Source organism: Arvicanthis niloticus, chromosome 6, assembly GCF_011762505.2.
Source record: "Arvicanthis niloticus isolate mArvNil1 chromosome 6, mArvNil1.pat.X, whole genome shotgun sequence".
NCBI lineage: Eukaryota > Metazoa > Chordata > Mammalia > Rodentia > Muridae > Arvicanthis > Arvicanthis niloticus.
The window spans coordinates 94936506-94958767 of record NC_047663.1 but is presented as its reverse complement, the minus strand read 5'-3'; the positions used below and the strand labels follow the sequence as shown (position 1 = coordinate 94958767).

Below are 22262 nucleotides of genomic sequence, written 5' to 3'. Positions count from 1 at the left end.
AGGGGATTTGGAACTCACTCATCCTGACCCAGGTCTCTACTGCACTGTTCCCAGAGCAGGAGCTCTATGCAAAACAGGTATCTTAAATACCTATGGCTTCCCAGACAGCCAGTTTGTATTCCAAACTCCAGTGGCTTAGAGAATGCATCATTTGTTCTGATGCCAAAGCCACGGCTGGGCCAGGCTGGGCAGGAAGTGTCCACTTCCATTCTAGACATCGGTTGGGCTAGTTTCCCTGTGGGAGGAGTGCTACAGAGAGATGACTAGTACCAGGCACAAACTCAGCCTGGGAAGGCTGTGGGCCAACAGCCTTTGTTCTTGCACACAAGGGGCTTGCCACGGGATATTTGGGCTTCCTCAGAACACATCTGAGTCCAAATAGCCAAGAGGAAGCTGCTGTGACTTCAGACTTTCCTAAGTTAACCTTGGTGCTGGCAAGATGGCTATGTAGGTAAAGGCGCTTGCTGCTAAGCCTGACAGTTAGGCTTAGGGTTGGATGATGATGGTGATGGTGATGGTGATGGTGATGGTGATGGTGATGGTGATGGTGATGGTGATGGTGATGATGATGATGATGATGGTGATGGTGATGATGTGATGGTGATTGACTGACTAAACCAGTGTCATATAGAGCCACCACCCTGATCCCTGTTCTGGGAAAACATCTTCATCACACTTAGGTTCAGGGAGAAGTGACAGCAAATGGTATTTTGCATAACTTCTCCAGGCTGTTCCAATTCACAAGCTTAACTTTGAATATGCAGTGCCCATAAGCTACCCCCAGGCCCCCCTCTGGGAGTTTAGAAACAAAGTCACTGGGGCCCAAGGAAAGACAATAGGAAAAAGCCAGTGTGTGCCCGGAGAGGCAGGCCCACACTAAATAGTCCCCTGCAGTATTTACATATTTTCACTTCATTTCCTTACAGCCCTAGAGCTCTACTAATTAGAAGCTCATTTGAGATAACTGGTTACCAATTTAAAAAATGTAAATACCTGGAGGGGCCACCAGAGCCCTCCAAGCGGCTGGTAAGTGTCTTTCAAGGATTGCTTCCGCCCCTTGCTGTGAGCCGACTGCAGGGGTGGGGGCTGGGGAAGTGTTGGTAACTGTGGCTAGAAGCTCCCCTGGGTAGAGGCAGGGGAGAGAGGGGGGCTGTTGTTCCCAAGAGCCAGAAGAAGATAAAGCTGTCTCAAAGTCACACAAATGTTCTCTGTGGGGATCTGTAACTCACCCTGATCAGACTACAATGTGCTCTGGCCACCATGGTCATGATCAATCAGGTACAATTCTTTTCTCCCCACCCCACTCTCCTTTTCTACACAGTCTCATGTGACCCAGGCTGGCTTAGAACTCACCAAGGGTCTTTTTGAACTTCTGATTCTCCTGTCTCCACTTCCTACAGGGATTATGGGCCTGTCTCACATGCTGGGGACCAAACCCAAGGCTTGAAAAATACTGGGCAAGCTCTCTCTCTCTCTCTCTCTCTCTCTCTCTCTCTCTCTCTCTCTCTCTCTCTCTCTCTCTCTCACACACACACACACACACACACACACACACACACACACACACATTTGGTCTACATGTGTACCACATGCCTGTCTGTTGTCCACAGAGGCCAGAAGAGGGTGGTCAGATCCCTGGGAACTGGAAATTAGGGTTACAGACAGTTGTGAGCTGCTGTTTGGGTGCTGGGTATCAAACCTGGATATCTCCCCCTGGAAGAGCTTGTTCAATCTTCCTCTTTTTAAAGTTCTGCTGTCTATAGAGCTATATGGAGTGAGAGCCGCTCTGCTCTGACTAGAAGACCCTTAATTCACACTGTCACACACACCTGTCAAAGCCCTCTAGAAATCTGGGAAATCCCTCAACAGGAAGGAAGGCTGTGGAAAGATGCAGCAAGAAGCCTGCCAGCTGCCTCCATCCCCAGACAGTGGCCTGGAAAGCCTCCGCCTCGGCCTCCGCCAGCGCAGGAAGTGTGACTTTGAGCTCCTCTCCCTTCCTAGAAGTGACTTTCTCTCTCCTTATTTATCTGTGCTCTGAGAGGCCATCTGTCACCTGCCTCCTTCTCCACTGACATTTCAAAGCATCTCTGTACTCTAAAAGGTCACCAGCCTTGTCCGCACAAGCCTCCAGGTGACATTAAGCTTGCATGAAGACACAGTGGATTTAGTCCTTGAATGAGATGGAGTGTCTGTGTGCAGAGTCAAGCCCTCTCCCCGGCGGAGGGATAAACAGTTGTCTATGATCTGGTCTGGCTTTGAAGTGAGCACCTCGGTGTCCATTGTCCCACTTCACAAAAGCTGATGTCAGACAGGTTTAGCCACTAATCCTTGCTCACACAGCAAGCATAGGATAGCTATTGCCATTGAGTTGGAGGTGACCATTGCAATCTTGAAGCAGAGCAGCTAAAATCCCCATAGGAGACCTTTGTGGGTCAAAGGAATTGGGGAAGTAGGTCCATGACATTCCCCTACATTATGTAAGAGGTGAGCAACCAGCTAGGGGTGGTGGGCTTCTCCATATCTGCTGTGAGCACACATGCACTGATTCACTACGCAGCAGGGCTCTGGTGCAATCCTTTCTTCCTTTCGTTAGGGTCTGTCTGATTCGATGCTTCTCTGTGTTCTCCTGGATAAAGCCGGCACTGGGCTAGAACGCGTTTCTCCTGAGTTCTGTTTCTGAAACTCACTCTTCAAAGAGAAGCCACTGGCTCCATGTGGTGAAGAGAGGGAACCAACTAAAGGTCTTAGTGGGGGAACAATGTTGGTGCTTACTGCATCCTGTCTGTGACAAAATCATGCCTCTTCAAGCCACGACAAGCTGAATGGGGAGCCAGGGGCCATGATAAGAGGAGCCATGTGTCCAAGGATGGCTAGAAAGCAAGGAGGCTGGAGGGGACTATGATAAGTAAGGCTGGGTGGTCAGCCAAGGCTTCAAATGTAGAGGAAAGGCAAATTAAACTGGCTGGAGAAGAGGGAGAAATTCAAGATGGCACTCAGGTGTTCTGGAAGTTTAGTAGATGTGGTAAGTCTAACACAGAGGACAAGATAGAGAATCAAGGATGGGCTGAGGGCCCCAGAGTACGCTGTGAGTGATGGCATACATCCGAACAGAGTTCTGGGAAAGAAATGAGGCTTGAAGGCAAGAGGTGGACAGCAGCCCCTGGACATCCCACTGAGGAATACAACATGGATAGACGGGACTCAGTATGAAAGTCAGCCAACCATCATACACTTTCAGGCAAGCACTGGTGGCTTCTCTCCAGGAAAGGCTATTAGGAGCCATCTTGAAAGACAAACTCAATAAAATCACGCTAGAAAGGCCTTCATGGAGACGGTTGGTACTAGGGAAAAGCTCAGTGGTAGAGTATTCGCCTAGCATGGATAGACCCTACATTCGGTCTCTAGCACCACCTTAAGTAAACAAGTACTAAGCAAGATGGCCAGGACTGCAGCTCAGGCAATTTAAAAGCACTTGTCTGGCACTCAGGAAGCTTTGGATTTGATGCCCAAGAGCTGCATACACCAGGTGTGGTGGCACAAGCATAGAACTGCAGCCCTTCTGAGACAAGAGAATCAAAAGTTCAAGGCCATCCTTGACCACATTGCAAATTTGAGGGTATCCTGGGCTATATGAGACTGTCTCAAAAGAAAACTTTGAAGAGGGCAGGTGCTGAGGAGACTCCTAGAAAGGTAAGATCACTTGTTACCACCAACCTGAGGATCTGTGTGGGGAGATCAGGAAGCTCTGCATGAAGGTGTGGCTGACAGCAGTGTCGAGGACCAGTGCCTCAGACCAAGGAAAAGACAAAGCCTTACCCCAGGTGAGGCTTGGGTGGATGGCAAAGCCTTCCCCATCCAAGTAGCAGTGAATACAAAACTAGCAACTCGGCTTCCTCCTCCTAGATCTCTACAACCTGAGACTGCTCACCTATGGAAACCGCTCACCTATGGAGACTGCTTACCTATGGAGACTGATCACCTATGGATTGGAGACTGCTCACCTATGGATTGGAGACCACTCACCTATGGAGACTGCTCACCTATGGAGATTGCTCACCTATGAGGACTGCTCACCTATGGAGACCGCTCACTTATGGAGACTGCTCACCTATGGATTGGAGACTGCTCACCTATGGATTGGAGACCGCCCACCTATGGAGACCGCTCACCTGTGGAGACCGCTCACCTGTGGAGACCGCTTACCTGTGGAGACCGCTTACCTGTGGAGACCGCTCACCTATAGAGACTGCTCACCTATGGAGACCGCTCACCTATGGTGACTGCTCACCTATGGAGACTGCTCACCTATGGTGACTGCTCACCTATGGATTGGAGATCGCTCACCTATGGGGACTGCTCACCTATGGATTGGAGATCGCTCACTTATGGGGACTGCTCACCTATGGAGACCATTCACCTATGGGGACTGCTCACCTATGGAGACTGTTCACTGAGACAAGCTCCTCTCCCCAGCCCCAGCCCTGTGCCTTACAAAACAATCTGCAGTTCTGGGCTGTTCTTGTAAATGATACTGTTCAGATCAAGCATCAAGCATGCCCACCAGTGTTTTCTCTCTCTCTCTCTCTCTCTCTCTCTCTCTCTCTCTCTCTCTCTCTCTCCCTCTGTGTGTGTGTGTGTGTGTGTCTGTCTGTCTGTCTGCCCTTTCTTCATTCCTTCATCACCCCAGTTAGATTTCCAGGACCAAGCCCTACAAACCACAATGGATCTGAGTTTAAATCTCTAGCCCTCACATAAAAAAAATTTAAAATAAAAATACATTTTAAAGACAGCTAGACATAGCCAAGAGTGCCTGTAACCCCAGGACTGAAGACAAGTAGAGACATGTAAATTCTGAGAATTCACTGGCCAGCCAGCCTAACAAAATTGGTACTTTCTAGGCTCAAAGGGGACTAAGTTCCAAGTGAATAAATCAGAGAGTGGCCCTGGTGTTCTCCTCTGGCCTCTGTGTATGTGCGTATGCACACAGGTACACAACACACACAGACAGACACACACATACTCTCTCTCTCTCTCTCTCTCTCTCTCTCTCTCTCTCTCTCTCTCTCTTTTAAAAATAAAAATAAATCTTTTTGTAAGTGAGAGTCAGGAAGAGGCCGGTCCCAAGCATCACTTTGCTGATTCTTTATTAATGGAACTGAATAAGCAAATCTGTTTGTGGACCCAGAGTTCCAACGGCCACCAACAATAAAGGTTCTCATAAGTGGATTATTTTTATGATCCTGCCTCTGGGTCTCTGATGAGGAACTTGGCTCCTTTAATTATACGGAAAACCAATTACCACTGTATAGCTGCACTGTTCTCTAGATTGACTCTCGCTGTGCCATCTCCACAGCTTCATTCGGGAGAGCGCACGGGCCCCTGGAAGACACTTGAGGCACATAATGTGGGAAATAAAGATGTTTTAGTGAATTCAATTTAAGCTACGACATGAAAGTTATTTTGTTGAATAAAACATAACACAATAATGAGCTTGTGTGTGTCAACCCTCCGGGGGAGGCAATAATAGCTAGAGAGAGCATCCTTCCCTCTCCCCATCTCTCGGACTCATTAGAGTAATAGATAATGCATGGAGAGCTTCATCTCGGGTTAAGGGCCTTCCCTGCCACTCTGCAGCCTGGGAGAGTGCAAGAGAAGACAAGGGACTGGTTTGGGAGCCAGAGTTCAGACTGCTCCTGTCGGATGGTTGAGTCTCTGAGAATTCTTGCTCCTCCCATTACCTATCTAGAAAGGACTTTTCTGAGAATCTGGAATTAATCATTTTCTTAAATATTTCACAATGGAAGGCTTGAAGACAAAGTTATTGTGGTGGTTGCTAAATCCTATCCACACAGGTTTGATTAATGCCCCTTTCCACAAAGCAATGTGTGTTGTTGTTTAGGGCTTAGGGTTTAGGGTTTGGTTGAAGGTGGGCTGGGTGGTTGGTTTGGTTTAGTTTTGAGAGAAGAATTTACTATATAACTGGCTGGCCTGGAAATTTGCTTCTACGTAGACCAGGCTGGTCTGGAACTCACAGAGATCTATAAACCTGTTTCTGCCTCCCAAGCACTAGATGAATTGTGCACCAGTGACTGGGTTGCTCTTATCTGTAAGTAGGAAGACAGTCATCCAGTAATGTGCTTGCCTCACACGCTCAAACCTGAGTACAACTCAGCAATCAGTATTTAAAAGATTTTTAAAAATCAGCTATGGTGGTACATGCCTATAATCCCAGCATCGGGGATGCAGAGACAGACGGCCCCCTAGGCTTGCTGACAGGCCACCACTATACCTGGCTACTGAAGAACTACAGCTAAGGTTTGCCACTGGCCTCTGAGTACTCAGTCACACATACGCGTGCATATTCCCATGTGCACACATCGGCAAAAGAAGAGGAGAAAGAGATTCTGGGCAAGATCCTCACATCTGCAATCCTGCCCTTTAGGAGGCTGAGGCAGGATTGCCACGAGTTGGAGGCCAGGCTAAACCTCAGTGTGAGAACCTGTCTCAAAAAGGAGAAAAGAGCTCAAGGCTCTTAAAAAAGTATTCCCATTCCCTAGCCCGACTGGGAAAACACTAACCATCATTGATAGGAATCTTGACTAGCTGGGGGGGGTGGGGGGGGAGAAACTAACATCAAAGCTGAATTGAGAGAAAACAGGATCACCTGGAGCTAAAGGAGCAAGACCTGCAAAAGCTCCAAAGAACAACAACTCTTCAACAGGGCCTGGGGAGAGGAGATGGCTGGGTCAGTGTGTGCCTGCCAAGCCTGTGTGAGGTCCTGAGTTTGGATCCCAAATACCTATGTAAAAACCGTGCATAACAACATGTCTGTAGTCTGAGTATGGGGGAGGCAGACAGATGGACCCCTGAAGCTCAATGGTCAGACATTCCAGCCTAATTGATGAGCTCTGTCTCAAAAATATACCATGAAGAAGAATCTAGGAAGACTTTGATGTATCTGGCCTCCACAGAAACATACATGCCACCATGAACATATACACATATATGCTCACACACACTTGTTTTTCAATTTAAAAAGAATAAAAAATGTTTACCTGCTCTCAGTGGGCCAGAGGCAGTGCTGTCTACCACACCATTGAGCTGCTGGGATATGCAGGAAAAAATATACTTCCCAGACTCCTTTGTGGCTCGGATGGGACAATGACTACATTTCCACAACAGCAAGGTTAAGAAATTACTTCTCTTCTGGAAAATAGTTTTCCATGCCTCTCCCCCTCTCATCTAGAGGCCTAATATCAAAAACCTTAGATGGGAGAACCACAAGCTAGAAATGTCTGAAATCTCAACACTGCTGCCGAGACTGTGGTGTGGCATTAAACCACTGAGACCTGAAGGACTATATGTCATAGCAGCATTGCCTTGTGCTGCACTACAAGGTTCCACGAGGCCCAGTATGCAAGAAAATAAGTCAGGCTCCACTTAAAGCATCTTGTGTGTTTCCTCCTGGAGGAAGGCTTCTTCACACACTTCAGGAAGTCCCTGAAGCTTACAAGATTCACAAGACACTCCCCCTTCCCCTAGGTTAAACAGGCAGGAAGGACTACTGAGGAGAGGAGACTTTCTGACCTAGTGAAGCTGCCTGAGAGTGTGCAGAGTTCTGGGGTTCCACCAGGCTGGAGTGGCTTTGATGATACAGCTTCTTCAAGTTCTTCTTACTGTGTGAATAACCCCATGAACCTCTCTGGTTCACCAAGCTCAACTTTGGTAGAATCAGCCTGTTGTTGTCAGTGTCCAACCTGGAGTCAGCAGGGTTTGCTCATGTACCTCAGAAAAAGTCTCAACAAATGCTAAGCGTGATGTCAAATATGAAAATTCTAACAGTTAGATTTGCAACATGCTTCCTAAGCAAAAGAACTGAGCACACAGGAACCCAGTGGAACACCAAACAAAGCATTTGAGTTTCTCCCAGATCTACTGTATTCCATGCTGTGCAGACCACACTTCCCAACTATCATGTGACAAAATTTGAAAATGACAACAAATTGGCTGAGCTTTTTCATGGCTTAACATTGCTTTTAGAAAAACCTATGAGAGGTTCCTCAGCCCCTTCAATAGCACCCAACTGCCCGAATTGCCAGGATGCAGTGAAGCAGGCTTCATGACAACAGAATGATGCAAACACACCCAAGTGTGGGATTCCTACTGCTCAGTGTGTGCGTGTGTGTGTGTGTGTGCACTTATATGGGGGATATATATGCATAAGATGTACATATCATATATGTATGCTTTCATATCTTTGTATATGTATATATAAGTATGTTTGTGAACATGCATGTTTCTATAGGTACATGAGTTTGTATGAATGCATATGTGTTCATATGTATATTTATATGTATGTGTGTGTGCATATATTTGGATGTTAGTTTTGAGTGTCCTCTGTCTGCCACCACTAAGAGTGACTATAGAATTAGGGAAACAGATGACTCAACTAACAAAAGATTGCCTTACAAGTGTTGGGACCTGAGTTCAATCCCTAGAATACACGTGCGTGCACACACACACACACACACACACACACGCTGGTTATAGCACCTGGAATTCCAGCTCTGGGGAGATGGAAAGAGCCAAGGAGTTTAGATAAAGCAGAGAACTCCAGGTTCAGTAACAGACTCTATGTCAAAAAAAGGGTGAAAGTCAACCTCCGCCCTACACACACACACACACACACACACACACCATTCACACATGGCTGTGGCATTACTAGTTCACTCAACCCTGCCACCCCAGCCATCTTTTCTCTCCCCCAGAAGATCACCCAGAAATATATGTATCACGCATTGCACTGCAGAATTGCGCAAATGATATTCTTGAAGGTTGGGTGGCTAGCAATGAGCTGACTCAGTCGCTTTGAAGCATGAGCCTCAAAGCAATAAAACAAAGTACTTTCGGACCTGCTGTATCTATGCATCATCAGTAAGCCAGCGCCCTCTCAGCAACCCGCCAGAACTTTGATATCTTGTCTTATCAAATTTTCACACCACCTTACTGAGAATAATAAGAAAGGCGCCTGAAGGCGAACAGCTGCCTCAGGGAGAGGGTTTCTCCAGCTTGATGAGGATTCATTCTCTGTTCATGGACTTAGAGACATCTATGATGGTACAAAAACCGCATTTCTAGGACTGTTCATCACAGTCACCGAGGTTAGCTCGTCCTGCTCCAGTCTGTCAGCCTGTTTAGATGCAGAATATGATGGGACATTCCAGATGATCAGGGAATTCACAGATGACTAGGGATCCAGTCATCCATCATTCATCATCCATCATCCAGCAGACAGTGATAGAGAAATACAAAAGAGAGAGAGAGAGAGAGAGAGAGAGAGAGAGAGAGAGAGAGAGAGAGAATGTACACATATCCATGCAAACATACATAAAGATAGGAAGAGAGAGGAAACACCCAAGTGGTCCAGGTCATAGAAAACAAATCACTTCTAAATTCCACAGCCTGGTCCCCAATCTGCTGTGGGTCTCACCTGATTCCCAAAGACTCTCCTTCACTGCCTCCAGCACCCAACTGTTCTCTCAGCCTTTGCTTCCATGAGGCACTCCACCCTGGATTACAGTCACCTTCACCAACAGGACTTTTGAAGGTGATGCTGGCAATAAATAGTAGTAGTTCTTGTAGTCTGGAACTCCAGAAAGCAAATGGCGACAGTGAATAAAACATCTGGGGATGTGGGGGGAGAGGAGGAAAGGGGAAGAGGGAAGAGATTAGGCCCCGATGTAGAAAGGCACAAAAGCGTCTACACAGCCACGCTTGGGGTGTCTTAGGGTTTCATTGCTGTAAAGAAACAACATGACCACGGAAACTCTATATGAGGCCAACGTTTAATTGGGGCTGACATATATAGTTTCAGGGGTTCAATCCATTATCATCATGGCTGGAAACACAGTGGCATGTAGGCAGACATGGTGCTGGAGAAGGAGCTGAGAGGTGGATGCTGTCCTCAGCTTGCAGAGAGCAACCCTCTGTCCTAACATCATCCTGTGTTGTTTGGAAATCTCCATGGGACTCCTCAGCCAACAACTTAACTGGTGCAACCCAGTCCCGCTACTGGGAGTCTAGCCTGGCTACAAAAGATGCCCAGTTCAGACTCCATACCCCTCCTTACCAGAACTCCTCATCAGGATCACCCTCACAGATTCCAGGAAGTTTCTACTGCACTAGATTTCCACAGTGGCCCCCCAAATGCTCCCCAATTCAGTCTCTCCTCACACTCTTCACCTGTCCTATTCCCCAGTATATATCTGATCCCTCCTGTCCCCACCTGCACCGGGTCCACCTACAAGATCTATTCTATTTCCCCTTCCCCGGGAGATCCACCTATCCCTCCTGGAGCCTTTCTCTTTACCTAACCTCTCTGGGTCTACAGACTGTAGCTTGATTATCACTTACTTAACAGCTAATACCCACCTATAAGTAAATACATACTACATTTGTCTTTCTGGGTCTTGGATACTTCACTCAAGATGATTTTTACAAATTCCATCCATTTATCTGCAAATTTCATGTCTCTTTTTTTATAGCTGAGTAATACTTCATTATGCAAATGCACATTTTCTTTATCCATTCTTCAGTTGAGAAACATCTAGGTTGTTTCCAGGTTTTGACTATTATGAATAAGGCCTCAATGAGCATAGTTGAGCAAGTGTCCTTGTGGTACGATGGAGTGTCCTTGGGGTATATGCCCAACAGTGGTATAGTTGGGTTTTGAGGTAGAAACTTCCCAATCTTCTGGTTATATTGATTTGCATAGTGGCTGTACAAGTTTGTATCCCCACCAGCAATAGAGGAGTGTTCTCTGTGCCCCAGGTCCTTACCAGAATGAGCTTGTGTTGTTGAGCTTAGTCATTCTGACAGGTGTAAGATGGAATCTTAGTTTTGATTTGCATTCCCCTGGTGGCTAAGAATGTTGAATATTTCTTTAAGTGTTTCTTAGCCACTTAAGATTCCTCTGTTGAAAGTTCTCTGTTTAGATTAGTACCCATTTAATTGGACTTTCTGTTTTGATTGTAGTTTCTTGAGTTCTTTATACATTTTGGATATTAATCCTCTATTAGATATGGAGTTGGTAAGGAAATATTTTCCCACTCTGTAAGCTGCCACTTTTTCCCTATTGATGATGTCCTTTGTCTTACAGAAGCTTTTCGGTCTCATGGGGTCCCATTTATCAATTATTGATCTTAGTGTGCTTTTGGGATTCTGGTCAGAAGTTGTCTCCTGTGTTAGTGCACTCAAGGCTATTTCCTACTTTCCCTTCTATCAGGTTCAGTACATCTGCTTTTATGTTGAGGTCTCTGATCCACTAGGGCTTGAGTTTTATGCAGACTGGTAAGTGTGGATCTATTTGTATTCCTCTACATGTAGACATCCAGTTGTTAAAGATGCTGGTCTTTTTTTTTTTTTTTTTTTCATTGTATAATTCTGGCTTCTTTATCAAAACTCGGGTGTCCTTGGGTGTATGGATTTATGTCTTGCTCTTCAGTTCCATTTATCAACATAAGTGTTTTTATGCCAATCCATGTGGTTTTTATTATCTTTATAGCTTGAAATCAGGGATGCTGATATCTCCAGCAGTTCTATTGTCATTCAGGATTATTTTAACTGTCCTGAGGGTTTTTTTGTTTGTTTGTTTGGTTGGTTGGTTGGTTGGGTTTTTTTTGTTTGTTTGTTTGGTTTTTTTGTTTTGTTTTGTTTTGTTTTGTTTTCATAAGAAGTTGAGAAGTGTCCTTTTAAGGTCTGTAAAGAATTATCTTGAGATTTTGATAGGGATTTCAATGAATCTGTAGCTTGCTCTTGAGAAGATGGACATTTTTACTATGTTGAGCCCACTGATTCGTGAGCAGGGGGGTCTTTTTATCTTCTGATATCTTCTTCAATTTCTTTCTTCAAAGATTTGAAGTTTTTGTCATACAAGTCTTTCATTTGCTTGGTTAGAGTTACCACAAGATATTTTATATATTTTGTGGCTATTGTGAAAGATGTTGTTTCCCTGATTTCTTTCTCAGTTCTCTGTCATTTGTATATAGAAAGGTTACTGTTTTTTTTTTATGGTTTTTCAAGTACTGATTTTTTTTATAGTCAATCTTGTATCCATCCACTTTATTAAAGGTGTTTATCAGCTATAGAATTTCCATGGTAGAATTTTTAGGGTTACTTATGTATACTATCCTATCATTTGCGAATAGGGGTGCTCTGACTTCTTCCTTCCCAATTCATATCTCCTTGATCTCCTTTTGTTGTCTTCTTGCTCCATCTAGAACTGTAAGTAGTATATTGAATAGATTTGGAGAGTGGACAACAGGTCTTGTTCCTGATTTTAGTGGAATTGCTTTGAGTTTCTTTCCATTTAATTTGATGTGAGCTATAGACTTCCTGTAAATTGCCTTTGTTATGGTTAGGTCTGTCCCTTATATCCCTAATCTCTTCAGGACTTTTATCATTAAGGGGCATTGGATTTTGTCAAAGGTCTTTTCAGCATCTAATGAGAAGATCAAGTGTCTTTTTCTTTCAGTTTGTTTATATGGCAAATTACATTTATTGATTTTCATATAGTGAAACATTTCTGCATCTCTGGAATGAAGCCTATCTGATCATGGTTGATGATCTTTTTGATGTGTTCTTAGGATCAATTTGCAGGTATTTTATTGAGTATTTTTGCATCTATGTTCATAAGAGAAACTGGTCTGTAATTCTCTTTATTGAGTTTTTTTTTATGTGGTTTGTGTATCAGGGCAACTGTGCCCTCATAAAATGAATTGGTCAACATGTAAGAGGTTAACCCCCTCCAAGTCAGTACAAAACACACCCAGACACCAAATTCCTAGCACAAAGGAGATTTATTACCCTGGAGGGGCAAGCAGAGGGTTCTGCTTCTGGATTGGGCAAAGGCAGACACAGAGCAGCAGCAGCAACAGCAGATGTTTTTTGCAGGAGTGGGTTTTTAAGGGGAAAGGGAGAGTCTGTGTCAGAGTGAGTTGGTAAGTCCTGATTGGACGTGCTAGCCAAATAATGAATTTTGATTGTTGGACTTTGGTATTTTGCCTCAAGAATGAGTCAGTAGCCAAATACAGGAATTGACCTTGTGGGCTAGCTTTATGTAATCTAATGTTTTTTAGCAAGAGAGGGGAAGAGAAGGGTAAAGGACAACCATTGTTGCCATGTTTGCTGTCCTTGGACCTACCTCAAAGCCCTCCGTTCCAATCTTCTTGCTTTATTATGGGATCACTTGGTGTTGGACCAGTGGGTGTCACTGTCTCCAGGTGGCTTTTGCTGACATTGGGGCACCATTGTTAGAAACCCATTGAAACTGGAATGTTTGTCAAGGTCTGGATGAGCAGGCTGTTTCATTCGATGTCCAGGTTCTGCCGGACCCTTCTGGAGCTAGAGAAGCTTAGGCGGTGTTGGGGCAATTTGTGAGGCAATCTGAAGCTAGTTGCTTTGGAGTCATCTAGGATGCAGATCCTGAGGAAATGCCTGGGGCTGGCAAGTTTCTGGAGCAGTCTGTAGTTGATTTGAAATCTGGAAGGACAGATAGAGTAGAGACAGAAGGTAAAGTTGGGAGTTTAGAGAAAAAATTTTATTTTGGGTGTACATTTGAAACTTTTAGGCTTATGGTCTTGGTAGTTGTGGAAGGGGAGTCCCAAGACCAGGGAAAAGGGGGAAGAGCCCACCCTTGGGAATCGACAGGTGGGGAAATGTAGGTTGTTGGTTGACAGGAATACTTATCTGGCATCCACTTGACCTGTGAGAGGTGGGTTCAAGTTGACTTCTTAAAGCTTATAAGAAGTTTTTAAGTTTCTAAAAGAGATAAAAGTTTTAGATGTATTAGCATTACCATTGTTTGTAATCTGTACTAAAATTCAGATTGTAGAAAGGGCAGTAGACTTATGTCTTTGAGTCATAATAAAAGTTTGAGAATCTAAAACTGACTTTGGGTTAAAAGCATTAACAATTTTTCCGTAGGGCTGGATAGATATATAGATTGGGTGTTGGAGGCCAACTTTAGCAGAAAGCGGCTATCAGCTTTGCAGCACCCATCTTGAGCCATATACCCTGACAAGAGACTTGGATTACAATAGCCTACAACAGCTGAGCACACTCTGATAATCTTGGTTTAGATACCTTGGGTGTGTGAGATTAAAAGTGTGTGAGATTAAAGGTGTGTAATTTAAGAGTGTGACTTAGAAGTGTAGAGATCAGATTTAGAGACAAGACCTAAGAGCATGATTAAAGGTGTGACCAAAAGGCATGGCTTAGAAGTGAGACATATAAAAGGCAGAGGCAGACGGTAGAAAATGAGACACTTAGAGGCTGAAGAATAAACAGGATTGAAACACACTCTGTCTGGTCTCCATTCTTCAAGTCCGTCCTCACTCTCTCTCTTGCTGAACCCCGACCCGCAGACCTGAGCGGCAGCTTGGACCGGGATACAGTGGCCGCCAAACGCAGGGCAGCCCGGGCCTCAACATTTTGCTTGGGTCCTGACATTTTTTGGCGCCCAACATGGGGCTAGTGCAGTTCTCGACAATTGGGCAGACTGTTTGTAACTCACTGAAGTATTTTTAAGTCTACTTTTAAAAGACAAGCAAAGAAAATTTAAAGTCTTAGGTTTGTGATTATTATAATCAAAGTGTTTTATCAGGGTTAAATTAATGGTCTATCAGGATGCTATTGATCAATGTTAAAATTGTGAGCTTTTGAAGTTTTGGTGGAACAATAGCATAGAGAGAGAAAGAAATCGGAAACAACATTTCATGTACCTTACTTTCTCAGACTCACCCCTCAAACCCCACAACTTCCTTAGGCTTGCATATCTTCAGAGCTCAAAGCACTGTTTTATAACTTGCATTCTAGACTTTCATAACTAAGCTTTCACATCCTCAGACCTTCATAACTTGTATTTACTTACCTTAACACATTTTATTAAACTGTCCTAACTTCAGACCTGTATAACTTGATGAATGGGAAAGGTAGGGGGTCAGAGAGAGGAGGTGGGGAAGCTGTAAGGGATGAAAGGGCAGGTTGGCAGTCTGCTGTGTGAGCAGGGTTATTGCCTCAGCTGCCAATGGAGGAGTCAATCTGATATGGCTTGCAATGAACCAAGCCAATTTGAAAGAGTAAAAGAGAGGCTTTGACCTCCCTGGTGATGGGCAAAGAGACACCTTGTTGGTGGTGGTGTTCTTATATCAGTCAGGGGCAGAGCAGTCAGAAGTCCTTTGTTCATCCTAGCTTGATGCCTGGCTTGGTGCCCAAAGCTGTTTTATGCCTAGGATGCATAAAAATCAAATCCAGGCAGGGCAGCACAGGAAGAGGAAGACAGGCAGAGGCTTGCAGACCTCTGTGCCACCCACAGACTTGCCCTCCAGCACATGGCACAGGAGGACCATAGACACCACTTGTCCCCATGCCACACAGAGCAGATGGAGGATGTCACCAAGGGACCCACCAGCCACATGGCCAGCCTTCAGCAGGAGCTACCAGTGTACAAGTATGTGGCAGGCAGATGGGAGAGAAAGAAACATGAAGCAACTTGAAGAGATGGAAGTAGAGATTCAATGGTGGAGAGAGTAGCCTGTTGTGAGTGGCCAGCCCTTCCCCCTGGGGCCATGATGAGGACCCAGACAGAGCTGCTGTTGAAGGCCATGTCTGAGTCTGTGGCTACCCAACTGCAGGGGATGTCCCTGGTCAGGGCAGCCTCAAGGGACCATGTGAATGCACAGGGGCTGTGCAGAACTGGCCTGTCCCTCATGAATGTGGCACTCTGGAGAGATGGCCCCACTTCTCACTAAAGACAGAACTTGGGAGAGCTGGCACTGGTGGCAGGCGTGTAGGTGAGCCAACTCCAAGGACATAAGTGTGGGAGAGCTGACCCTGCCATTCATGTGCCATGGGCAGCATAAATGCAGAGATGATGCTGTCCTCTCTGCAGCCCCTTGCCACCTCCAGCAGGTGGGAAAGCTGCCCAGGGGACCTGAACTCAGGAAAGCTGTTCCTGACCCTCACCGACTGCAGCACTTGGAAGAGGTGGCCCTGCACCTTGTCTGAGCAGCACAGTAGATCTGTCCCTGGTGGCAGAGTGGCATGATGGGGGGGGGCACAAGTGAGCTGGCCCCAAGGATGTGAGCATAGGAGAGCCAGCCCTGCCAGCCCTCTGCTGTGAGGTGGCCTGGTCAGGGACAGATGCCCTTTGCCCCCTCCCCCCTTGACACCTAAGACAGCACAATAGAGCTGGCCCTGGTGGAGGGGGCTCAGGTGAGCTAGACCCAAGGGAAAGAGCCTGGCAGAGATGGACCCACCACTCACCTGGTGTGAGGTGATATGGGTACAGAGGTGATGTCCATAGTATATCCCCCTGCAGCTGTGTAGCCGCAGACTCAGACAAGGCCCTCAATGACAACTCTGGCTGGGACCTCATCATGACACCAGGTGGCAGGGCTGGCCACTCTGGCCCCCTTGCCACCTGTAGTAGCTGAGAGAGCTGACCCTGGGGTCATGAGAGTGGGAGAGCTAGCCTTCCGAGCCTTGCACCTGGCCTGGCCAACACGGTGGAGCTGGTCCTGATGGCAAAGACACAGGTGAGCCAGCCAGAAGAGTGTGAGAACAGGAGAACCAGCCAGACCCCTCACAGGCTACAGCACTTTGGAGAGTAGGCCTTGCACCTTGACTAGGCAGCAAGTCCAGCTGGAGCTGGAGGTAAGGGTGAGGGTGAGCTGGGCCCCAGGGCATGAGAGCAGGAGAGCTGACCCTGCAACCTGCCGATGGTGACATTGGGTGGCCGAGCCAAAGCAGTGCCGGAGAGATCTTGGAGAGCTCGTCCTGGTGGTGGAGATAAGGGAGAGAAAGTGGGCTGACCAGCTCAGCTACCACTCAAGTCCAGATCCCGGGCTCTGAACTGGCACACTCCAAAATCTATATTATCTGTGAATGGGCTGGGCCTGCTGTCCGAAAGCTATAAGATCTCCATGACACAGGGCAGCAAAAGGTTATTCGGGAGGAGTCCCAATGAGGATCCAATATTGATGGTGTCACAGAAGCCAGAGACCTCCAACCAGACCAATGACTCATTACAATGAACATTTGCAAGTGAAGATGTGTGGACAAAGGGATATACTGTGAACACACTGCAAACACACTGTAACACACTATCGCTTCCATGATGAGATATTTTCTATGCTTTGGTTTTATTGGTGTGTGTGTGTGTGTGTGTGTGTGTTTTATTTGGGGGAGTTACAAAAGCGAAGAGAGGATATGAGGGAACAGAGAGATGAGCAGAACTGGAGTGCATGATATGAAAATGACAAAGAGTCAATAGAAAGCTATAAAAAAGTAAGAAAGCCTCCTTAAAAAGAGAGAGAGGCTGTGAGGATATTATAAATATATGCAGAGTTAGCAATTGAGTTGTCTTTTGTGTTAACAATCCTCATTCCTTCCAGGCGGCCAAGTGTGTTAGTAGGATATGGAAAGTTTATTTGAAGTCTGTACATGGTGATTTGGAAGGCACTGATGAGAGTTATTAATTTTGTTGATTGGTAGTGGGGGGGGGGAGTAAGGAGGTCACCTCAACAATGGCATCACCCAAGACTGCATATCCTGTAGCATGGTAGCCATCTGATAGGAAAAGGCTGCCATCTGTGTAGAGTATAGGCAGAACAGAAGAAGATGCATCTAGTCCTACTGCAACTTGATATGCAAGGCTGGTTTTGTATCCATGGGAGGCCTTCCCTTTTCTGAGGTGAAGGGGAGGCAGGATGGATGGGGGAGGGGAGGGGAGAGGGGAGAATTAGGAGGAGAGAAGAGAGAAGCTGAAATCAGGATGTAAAGTAAATAAGTAATTAATATAAATAAACAAATAAATAGATTGATAGGAAGTTTGAAAAGGAAGGTTATAGAGGAATTCTTGGATAATATTGGGAGGGAAAATAAAATGTGTATATGATCAAGATACATTGCATACGTGTATGATATTCACAATAGATAAATAAAAATTAATTTTTTAAAAAAAGTGTAGACAGAAGCAGTCAGAAGAACCACTTGTGCCTGTGTGAGGAACAGGGGAGGAGGTCTTCAAGGGCCTTTGAACAGGAGTGAAGAGGGACTGGGGGATGCTGGGGTAAATGGATAAGTGTGGAGGGACTGAGGGGATGACAGGTCAAAATTTGAGTGATGAGTTTCCTCTAAGAGAAGTTTTGGAGGGATAGAATCCAAGATGGCGGAAGGGACCAGAGTCCTTTGTACATTAGGAATTTGGGGAAAGAGAGTGCAGGGAATAGATGGGGGAGGGGAGAATCCCAGAGATAAGTTGTGAGATTTAGAGATGAGCATAGAGGTTACAGCAAGAGTTTGTAGACAGGGAGGCCAGTCGAGGATGCTGATGTCTAGAATTTGGAAGAGATAAGAGAAAGGGCAAAGGTCAGTCCTAGAAAGTGTCTTAAGATCTCAAGGGCATATCCTTGTGTTTTGGAAGTCTAAAGATGGAAAGGTCTGCAGAGATCTGGGAGGTGGAGGCCAGGGCTTAAAGGAGAGCATTTTGAAGCTGGTTGGTTGGTTGGTTGGTTGGTTGACTGGTTGGTTAACTGGTTGGTTTGGTTTTAGTTTTTTAAGACAGGGTTTCTCTGTGCAACCTTGCCTGCCCTGGAACTCACTTTGTAGACCAAGCCGGCCTTAAACTCATAGATGGCTTGCCTCTGCCTCCAGAGAGCTGAGATTAAATGTATGCACCACCACTGCCCAGATGTGCTTTGGAGTTTGAAGAGATTTTTAATAGGAGGAAGAAGCTCATGGGGAGCTCTAGAAGCACCCTGATAAAGAGGGTGTACCAGAAGTGAGTATCTATGGAATCATGAGTGGAAAAAAAAAATGGCCATTCCCCAAAAAATGAAAGCAGTTTCGGTTCTGTTGAGGGTGGAAATAAGAAGCAGAAATGGACCAGGCAGCCTAAAGTGGGGTGTCTATGGATTGCAGTGAGAGAGAGAATACAGCATAGATGACCTTGGAAGATGAGAGCAGAACTTTGAAAGGTGAGAACTGGAAACCTTTGGAGCCAAGAAAATTGAGGAGTGAGACAGTGTCAGATTGGCTATTGGAGAGGGAAGGATTGAAAAGGAGGTCATCTGCATTACTGAAGCAGGCAGACCAGGTCCATATGGCCTGGAAAGGAACCCTATGGAAGGGAATGATAGGTGTCCAGGCCAGCTGGACAATCAAGTGGGACCCTTAGACCCTGTGGAGAGGACTGAGATGCATGAGAAAATCAGAGGCACAGCAAGTCAAGAAGTCTGATCAAGCTGGCAAAGATTTTATTGTTCACAGAGGTTATATACTCTGAAAACAGGATATGGGGAGGGGTAGGAAAGGAAAGAGGGCTTTGCAGGTGAAGGAAGCTAGCTGCAGCTGTGGGATCTAACTAAGTTATTCTCACAAAGCCTTTCCATTACCAGGGGTTCTAAAAACATCTATCTAGCAGGATGTTGTCTAAATCTAGAGATCAGGAGGAAGGATAACTCAGGTGGGTTGCGCTGAGGCCTCTTTTGAAGTTCTGAGAACTGACAAGTGAATCATGGAAGGTAAGCAGAAAGAATAGTAGATAGGAGAGCCAAGGGTGTGTGTTTGCCAAGAGTAAGGCCTTGCCATGGCTTCCTACAGGCAGGGTGGTGGGCAATGGCAGGGTTAATGGAGCAAAGGTCTTGGACCTGGCAGAAGGTTCCGTTAGGTTTCTGATGGCTAGTATGAGGGGTGTTAGAGGGTAAAGAGGTGGGGTATAGAAACTGTGAGGATAAACATACTGAATGTTGGGTTTGGAACCTCTAAGGGTAGGGGTTTGGAGATGTAGGCAAAGGGTTTTTTTTAATGTAATAGAAGCTTTGAAATTCTTAGGAGATAGAGAGTGTACAAATAGAGGCTGAGCAAAGGAAGAAGAGGGATGGATGGGTGTCTTTGGATCTGTTCTCAGGTGGAAGGCAAAATTCATGTCTGTTTTGGAGAGGGTATCTCTTTTCCATAAGGGATATGGCATGAGGGGCTGAGAAGAAAGGAGTAAGACAAAGAAAAAACTTTGAGAGTTTGGAGGGGTCTGGAAGACTGGTTATGGACTCTATGGGTGAGGGAAAGAGGTGAGTTGGGTGAAAGAGGAATGTGATGAGGCCACTAACACAGGAAGTGAGAGCCTAGGCTACTGAAGACTGCTTGGTGTGGGTTTGGGCAGGCAGTCAATATCACCAGAGATCTGGGAAGGATAAATTATAGAAGGAGGTTGTGATGGCTATTGCTGGTTGTCAACTTGACTACATCTGGAATGAACTACAATTCAGAGATGAAAGGCACACTTGTGATCCAGATCATGGGCTTGAAGACACAGGCTTCTGATCCGGATCTTGACATAGAGATCTTGGGGTATAATGGCCATGAAAAGCTTAGGCCCAGACATGACTTTAATCCCAGGAGACTGAAGCAAGCAGATCTTTGAGTTCAAGGTCAGCTTGGGACAAAGCAAGTTCCAGATCCAGGAGTGTGTGATACATACCTTTAATCTGAGCCACACCTTCTACTGGAGGCCTACATGAGGACAATAGAAGAAAGCTCACTCTTCTTTGCCTGCTTGCACTTTTTTGTCAGCACATCTGTTGGAACCTACGTCTTCAGGATTCCAGCTTATAGAGAAGACCAGGTAAAACAATTAGCCTTACGAGACTAAGCAATTACTAGATCCTTGGACTTTCCATTCACAGCTGCCCATCGTTGGGTTAGTTGGACTATAGACTGTAAATCATTACAATAAATTCCCCTTAATATATAGAGACATCCCATAGGTTCTGTGACTCTAGAGAATGCCAACTAATACGGAGGTATAATCCAAATAGCCTATATATCAATTAAAATCAATATTCTTCCTTTGGTCCTTATATCTATAAAAGTGTAAAGGTTATCATTTTGTTTCATGTTCTCGGAGATGTAAGGGCTATTTTTTTGAGTGTTAAGATGCACCAGTAAAGTTGGTATGATTTGGAGTTTTTGGTCAGAATGGAGAGACTGGGTGGACTGGAGCCAGGGTTCTCAAGTGGCCAAAAAAGAGATCCCTAGAAGGGAGGGGCCATTACCCAAGCTCCATCACCATGAGAGGGACACAATGGGTCCAAGAAGAAATCTGAGACCTGTCAAGGGGATTTTTAGATGTTTATGAATGGACATTGACTTCCAGCAGAAGACTACCAAAAGAGAAAAGAAAACTGTTGCATGTAATCTTAGGAAGCACACTTCCCCTTGCTTGCTGTCCTTGTCACACCCTGCTGTCCTTGCCACTCCCAGCTGGCTCCACTTCCATCCTGTCCATTCCTACTGAAAACGCCTGGAACTACCACTTGCGTTCCACAGACCATCCACCCCCATGGCTGGTCTGCCAACCAACAACTGCCCTGGTCTCACTCAGCTCCCACGATCGCTCTCCTGGTCTCTGCTTGCTGCTTGCCTGGTACTGCAATGGTCTCCCCGGTTTCACCCAGTTCCCTTTAGTCTCGTGAAATGAAAACACTAGAGACTTTTATATTTTAAAACTGGCTAAATAACTCAAAGGCTGGGCAAAGAATATCCTGTCCCATCCTCTTTGGCCTCCACAGTTGCCTGTGGAGGCCTCGAACTATCGGTGGCCCAAGAAACGTATATGTCTGGAGCTCCTCATCAGCTTGCTGCCTGGTCCTACTACCAATCCTCTCCTCCCCTCTCTTCCCGTCCTGCCTTGGAAATCCCACCTTCTCTTATGCCCAGCAATTGGCTTCTGCCATCCTTATTTAGCCAATCAACAATTAGGGAAACTTAGAGAAAACCAGCAATCAAACTGAGCTGAATGGAGTGTGCCTATTGGCTGTCCAAGGAAACTCACTGTGGCCAACGAAGGCCATGGTGGGCTGCACTCTCCCCACCCCCACAAGACAGATACTCAGCAGGCATCACCCAGTGTCTTCAGAATGTTTAGGATGGTGCATAAGGGGAAACTCACCAATTTGGCACTGTTGGATGAAAGGAACTGGCATTGACTGGTCCAGAAACTCTAACAACTGGATTGCAGTTCCTGTAGACTGATTTGAGTCATGATTTTTGAGTCATGATCTCAGTCACAGTACCAATGTAAGGAGTTGGCCCCCTCAGAGTTGGTACAGGACACACCTAAACACCAAATTCTCAGCACAAGGAGATTTAGTATCCTGAATAGGCAATCAGAAGAGAGGAGTGCTTCCTCTGGATCAGCCAAA

The 22262-nt window shown here is 45.8% G+C and overlaps 1 non-coding gene across 1 annotated transcript; it reads left to right on the top strand.

The window, feature by feature from the left end:
• Nucleotides 1-15155: 15155 nt before the first annotated feature.
• Nucleotides 15156-15299, top strand: LOC117712166 (small nucleolar RNA SNORA48). Its single transcript, XR_004607234.1, has one exon. It is a non-coding gene; the product is annotated as a small nucleolar RNA SNORA48 (small nucleolar RNA).
• The last annotated feature ends 6963 nt before the right edge of the window (nt 15300-22262 follow it).